Raw genomic sequence first — 7,127 nt, 5'->3', positions numbered from 1 at the left:
CTGACATTTGAGTTTAGTTGTTACCCTACGAAAAATTAAATAATGTCTTTTTAAGGCACAAAACTGGGACTGTTACAAACTCTGATTTACATAGCCATGGGTATCTGGGCAGGATCTGAACATATTTTTCTTGGTGGGAAATGATTATGTCTTACAGATGCTTTTAATACTATTGTGCACAAGCCAGCAGACCTCTGTTCTTTTTGATTGGAAAATGTAAATCACACTTAAGAACTGTTCCAAAAGGAGTCCTGAGCTTAGTCCTTGGATGCAAAGTTGCAGCTCACTGCAGATTCTGATAGTTGAGTTACAACTCACTAAAAATCAGGGGTTTAAAATGGAAGCGCTGACAAACCTTCAAGCCAGGGCAGCACAAATGGTGCCTGGATAATTTATAGTCTACAGGCAGCTCTTGGGTTTATTATCACAATGACAAATGCACTGTCATTGTTAATAGGATATTTCCCAGCAAGGGCTTCTTGTTATGCAAGCCAGGTTCGGTATGTCATGCAGCATGATAGCAATAAAGTCTACAAGAATTTGTAATGAACTTCAATTACTAATAGATTATGGTTAATGGGAAATATGTGCAGTAAAGATATGGGTTTTTATATGCGCCTTCTGGTATTCTACAAGGCAATGATTTATGCTACAATTTATGTTAACATTTTCTACTACGAAAAGGCCCAATTTGGTAGAAAGCCACTTCATCCATAACAAATATTTAAGATAATTTTGCACGTAATATAAATGAAAGTATAAAATTAGATATTAATCTATTTAAGTTTAGCATTTTTATTTTTATTGAAAATGGAGGCTTTTTCTCTTCTGAGTAGTACTGTTGGTTAAAAATTCTTGCTATACAACAAAAGCATGAGATATATTGATGTCTTTGAGTTAAAAGTAAATTTTGTATGTTAATTTCTTTGTTTAGCTTCCTGCTATAATTAAGGACCCACTTAAGATTTGATATATACTAGTGTCTTGCTTATTTAAGTATTATTTCAAATTAAGAAAACCCACAAGTATTCATGTTAAATTAACATAAATTTGTATTCCACATCACAATTCCTCTCGCTATAGAGATTGAGAGCTGTGATATAAGTGTGGAAGTGCTTATATAAATGACTTTTGTTTATATGAAGTGTGTGTGTGTGGCATACACTCAGACACACACACATATATGGTCTATATACATATATATACATTTATAAAAACTGACAAAATTGAAAAATGCTAACCACAGCTTAGACAATTATACACCAAAAAACAAAATTCAATAAAATTAAAACAAAAAAAAAGAAACAATTCAGCAAAAGATTTTGAGTTAAATTGTAGTGAATTTTGAATATGAAAATAGAGTAGGCACAATCATGGGAATCCATTTGAAAGCATTTATCCAGTGCGCGTGTGTGTGTTTGTAACAGCTAAGATTTGTAAAAAATTGGTCTTTAAATTCATAAAACATGTTTTTAATGTTATTCATTTTCTTCTAATCCATGAGTTCATTTTTTTTATAAGTCCTATATGACATCTCGCAAATGGTGGGTATGGACATATGAACACCTGTGCATTTACTACTGTCCTTACTTGAATGACCTTTGAACCGTGGTTTTTCCCTCTGATGGATGATGGAGCTAAGAATGAATGAGAGGCCTTGGCATCTAAGAGTTAGGCTTGGGGTTGGCCCAGTGGCATAGTGGTTAAGTTAGCACACTACGGTTTGGCAGCCCAGGATTCGTGGGTTCGGATCCTGGGCACAGACCTAGATACCACTCATCAAGCTGTGCTGTGGCCACGTCCCACATAAAAAATAGAGGAAGATTGGCACAGAGGTTAGCTCAGGGACAATCTTCCTCAAGGAAAAAGAGGAAGATTGGCAATGGATACTAACTCGGGGCCAAGCTTCCTCACCAAAAATAATAAAATAAGAGTTAGGCTCTTGGTCTTTGGAGAAGAAACCCAACTCTGCCGCTTCTTAGCTTACGCTGTGTACAAATCCATCTAAACCTATCCAAACTCAGTTTTCATCTAAAAACTGAGAATAATACGTAAAGAATCCCTTTTTATTTTGAAAATTAAATGTAATTACATGTCAAAATTTTGTATAGTACCTGACACATAAGTGCTCAGTTCATCTCAGATATTTTATTATTTGCAGCATTTAGAGAAATATTGTCTAGGTACATCAGTGAATGACAATATATCTATAATTATTCTATTATGATTATTATCAATATTCCTTACAAGCTTCAGTACCTTACAGGTTTCGAGGCTCTGGTGAGCCAGAGAATCATCTGGTTGATCTATAAAAAGTCAGATTCCTGGGCCTCACACATGGTTCAGATCTAGAGTAGAACCAAGAAATTTGCATATTTAACTAGCCTCCCAGGTGATTCTTCTACCTACTGACACTTTAAAAGCAGTGTTTGGGTATGATTTACAGCATTTGTTGATATTCATGTCTCCATAACTTGTTGAAACAGAACTAAATACTGTGATGAATAAATAAGTCATCTCCTAGGTGAGTATTTGACATCACGCAGGTTAAACATCTAGAATTCAGGTGATTGATAAAATGGGTACACTTCTCATCTTGGTATTTTGCCCTATTTGGAAAAAAATTTTTTTTCCTCAAAAATAGTGACCCATGCTCCTAGACCCAATAGAACCTATGTTGTATTTTCCAAAGTTTTTCTCTTATTTTCTCAGTGTTCCTTTTGGCCTGGTTTATAGATTAGAAAAAAGATTCTGAAAAAGATGGGAAAGACTTGGGTCTGATTACCCTACTTGTGGTAGTCAGGGCATAATCTTTCTCCCAATAAGTTAACATTGTACACAGATGATAGAATGTTGTTTCTCTCTCATATAACAGTCTTTGGGTAGGCAGTCCACCCTGAGGTGGCCACGTGGCTCTTTCAAGTCCAGGGATCCAGCTTCTTCTACCTGTTGCTCTGCATTATCTATGGCATTGCTGCTCTTGTCTGCATGGTCTGAGATAGCTCACTATCACATTTGCATTCCAGTCATCCAGAAAAGCAGAAGAGGAGAACATACCTCTTCTTTTGTCAGCAGAACCCACAAATTGTGTTACTTCTTCTCACATCCCATTGGCTGGAATTTAGACATCTGACTACATGTAGCTCTAAGGGAGTATGAAATGTAGTCTTGCTCTGGGCAGCCATGTATCTAATTAAAAATTAGATATTATGTTACTAGAGAAGAAAAGGAGAATTGCTATTAGGAAACAGTCTCTGCCATGTTACCTTACAACTCTCTGGCCAGCTGGAGCTACACAGGCCTTATTATTTGCCATTACACAGTCTCTTTTTCTGTGGATACCCAATAACTGAGAATACGTTTACACAAGATCAAAATGATAGATCAATTCACTGGGATTGTCCTTCCCTGCCCAAGAGGTCAGGCCACAGCCATGTACGAGCTGCCTTTTGAAGGTAATACATTGTTGGATCAAAATTGACTAAGCCAGACAGGTGCTCTCTTTGTACCAGAGTCACCAGGTGAGATTAGTCCCCAGGAAATAGAGTGAAAATTCGGAGGCTAGGAGGTAATTACTATAATGAGGCTTTGAGAGTTAGGAGAGAAAGGAACAGAGAATCAACGAGTCACTATTAGAGGCAGCCAAGATGTGGTGGTTAAGAACATGGTCTCTGGGGTTCATCGGTGTGGGATGGAATTCTGGTTCCACCAGCCATGAGAATGTGGGGGAAGTTATATAAGCAACTTAAACCTCAGTTTCCATCTTTGTGAAATTGGGATAAAAATAGTAACTACCTCATAAGCATATTATGAGGATTAGATTAAATAATGTAACAGTGCCAAACACATCATAAGCCCTCAATAACTATTAACTATTATTAATGTGGAGTACTTAAAATTCTTTAAGGTTGGTTTTATTTAGCAAAGAATCTTCCTCCACGATCAACTCCTTTTCAAGCAGGAAATCTATAAATTAGAGAGACCAAAGAAAACACAGGGAAGCAGCTAAGCCTGGGAGCCAATGTTTACTCCAACTTTCCTAGGACACACAGATGGGAAACCAATGGGTTGCCAACTTTGCCCAAACAAATCCATCCCATGAGATTTCTTCTGAAGCAGTAAGCCCTCGCTAATTTCCTTGTCCCATTTTCTGGATATCTTTTATAAAATTAGAAAAAGTTCAGATTCTTCTCCCAATCAGACCTGGAGAAGTAAAAATATTAATAAAAATAATAATAAACAAACCATAAAGGCTGTAAAGCACCTCCCATTAAAAGCTATTGTGGAGTAGATTAAGCCCCTTGGAAAACGTCCAGAACAGTAGCAATATCTTGCTAAATAAGCCAAGGCTGCAATGTGCTTGTGCTGATAATAAGTAGCATGGATCAACGGCCTCTTCTACAAAACCCTGGGATTTATGTCCAGTCTGCCTGCATCGGAAACTAGAGAATTAACTCCTGAAGCCCATCCATCAACACATGTAGAAAAAGGAATCACAGTATAGAAATGAAATTAGCATGAAATTAGTTAGCTGTAAGACATAAATAGAGGTACTGACATTTTCCTGCATCTTCTGTATCAAATGTCTTTGGAGAACTCACCAAGCTTGGACTGTGGTTGATGGCCCCTGTGATTTATTTCAACATTTTCTACCCTGGGCAGGTTGTTTGCAAAGTCCTTCAAGTATCATTAAGACGAATCAGGAAACACAGATAATTCTTCAAGAGAAGAATGTGATCATAGGAAGACGCTGCTTATACAGAATATCCACAATGTGTCATTGCAGCCTCCAGAACAGCACATCACTGTATTTATTAATCCATTGGTACAGAGATTATGGCAATCTGACATGGAGCCCTAATGAATTTTTGGCACGTTTGGAAATTGTGACTGTCGTTGCCCAGGGAGGCTCTTAAATCATCTCCCTTTTTACTGCAGTTGCCTTTTCATGGTGTATATCACATTGAGAAATGGGTTACACGATCCGTAGCTTTAACTACCCTGCATTAGTTGATCGCATACTATGGATGTGTATTGCACAGTGTATGAATCATAGGAGAACTAGGATGTGGGTGGCAGATAATTTAAACATGAAATTGATGATGCCTGGGATCTCGTAGGAACAGAGGTAGAGAAATAAAGGCAAAAGTCAAGGCAAATGGTTGGGATAACCCAGGTATTTATGACTAGATTAAAACAAACATTAGTGAAGCCTGGTGTTTAGAAAGAGTGCTAGTTCATCATTCAAGGAGTTGATTTTTTATACTACCCTTTGACCCTTCGACTGCTTCATCTTCCCTTTTGTAATCAGATCCCCTTCAGTGTGCAGATTGACATTTGAGGGCAAAGGCAATTTAGTTCTATAAAGTCTCACTCTTTTTAAAGATAAGCTGCATCTAAGATGAAAGAGGATCATAAATTTAGTTTGCCTAATATGTGGACACATAGTGTGAAGTCAGAAGGTTTAGGGTCTAGCTTACCACCTGTTACTAACATGCTTTGATTGCTGGGCTAAGCAAGCTGAATTAACTTGTCAGGATCTCAGCTTCCTCACTTTCAAAATGGGATAATCATCAATCTTTCAAACTCATTAAGAATCAGATGAGATCTTACATGCTGTTCTAACTAGGACATTTGAGAGGGCAGAGGCAGACACCCACAAGGATACCTTGGGGAAAAGGATATTTGTCTTCAGGATAGACATAGAGAGGAGTTGGAAATGGCGAAGAGCATTACTTGAGGCAGCCAATGCTCATCTCTCATTCAAAGGCCATGTGGTCTTATACTCCCGGCATCCCTTTCTCTCTTCAAGTCTGCTCCATTCCACTCTTTCTAACTGTGGCATCCTAGTGAATTCCTCCCGCATTTGGCCCACAGTGCCTCCTCCGAACTTGAATCTATCTTTTGACTTGTCAGCTCAGCTAATGTAGAAAGCCACCTAGCCTCCTGATTGTTCTTCAAATATGTAAGCTCATTCCCACCCACATCAGGGCCTTTGTCCTTGCACTTCCTTCTTGAAATGGTCTCCCAACTCCTCGCATGGCTTGCTCCTTCACTTCATTTAAATCTCTGTTCACAATCTTACCCTTTTAAAAAGGTCTTCCCTGACTACTCCAACTAAAATTATACCCTCTGGTACCCTTTTCTCCTTATCTACTTTTAGTTTCTTAACAGTGCCTATCACTATTTGGCATATATTTATTTTTTTGTCTGCTCTCCCAATAGAAATCTGGTTAGGGACGTTGCGAACTTTGTTTTCTTTATTACAGTACGTTCCTTGCTTAGAGCAATGCCTCACACAGTAAGTATTGGTGGAATGTATATTTCATGAATGAGTGATAGAATCAATGCCTAATTTCCTAAAATTTGTAATTCCAAATTTCTAGGAGAAGAACTAAAAGAATCCATTTTATATTTTTCAAGAGAAACCACTCCAGTTAATTTCTGGCCAGCCTATGAGTTGCCATCCTTGTCAGCTGCCCACCCTCAGACAGGGATGGGAGGGGGCCACTTCTCATGGTACAGAGAATAAGCACTTAGAGCATCAGGCAGGCAGATTCCCTAAGATGAGGCTTAACTGTCCCAGTCCTGGTGGCACCTTGGGCTTTGTGAAGCACCAGCTCAGCTCTAATAGACACGGAAAGGCCATATGCCTTTGGCTAGAAAGGTCAAGGAAGTAGGTTGACTCCTTTAGTTTCAGTCATAATTTTCCTTAATTTTAACTTTTTTTGTCTTCTCTGCACTTTATATTGAATTTTTATGAGCAATTAATAATCATAGTTAATATTTTTGAAATTCCTCATGTCTGACACTTTATGAGTATATTTATGTAGCTTAATTCCTGGAATCCTCATGACAATCCTCTGAGGTAAGAACTATGATTATCTTCATTTTGAAGATGAAGAAATGTGAGAATAGAAAAAAAATAAGTTGCCTGAAATCACCTAGCAAGTAATTAACAAAACCAGGATTTGAACCCAAGATTTCTGGTCTTGCCACTCCATCTAACAAGACTATTTTATACATTTATTCCCCTGTGGGGCTTAGCAAGAAGTCCTTGTTTTCTTAGAAATAATATTCTGATCGGATAAATACCTACAAATATGCTTTTAATATGACAAAATATT

The sequence above is a fragment of the Equus asinus genome, chromosome 4 (assembly GCF_041296235.1).
Source record: "Equus asinus isolate D_3611 breed Donkey chromosome 4, EquAss-T2T_v2, whole genome shotgun sequence".
NCBI lineage: Eukaryota > Metazoa > Chordata > Mammalia > Perissodactyla > Equidae > Equus > Equus asinus.
This window is presented reverse-complemented; position numbering follows the sequence as displayed.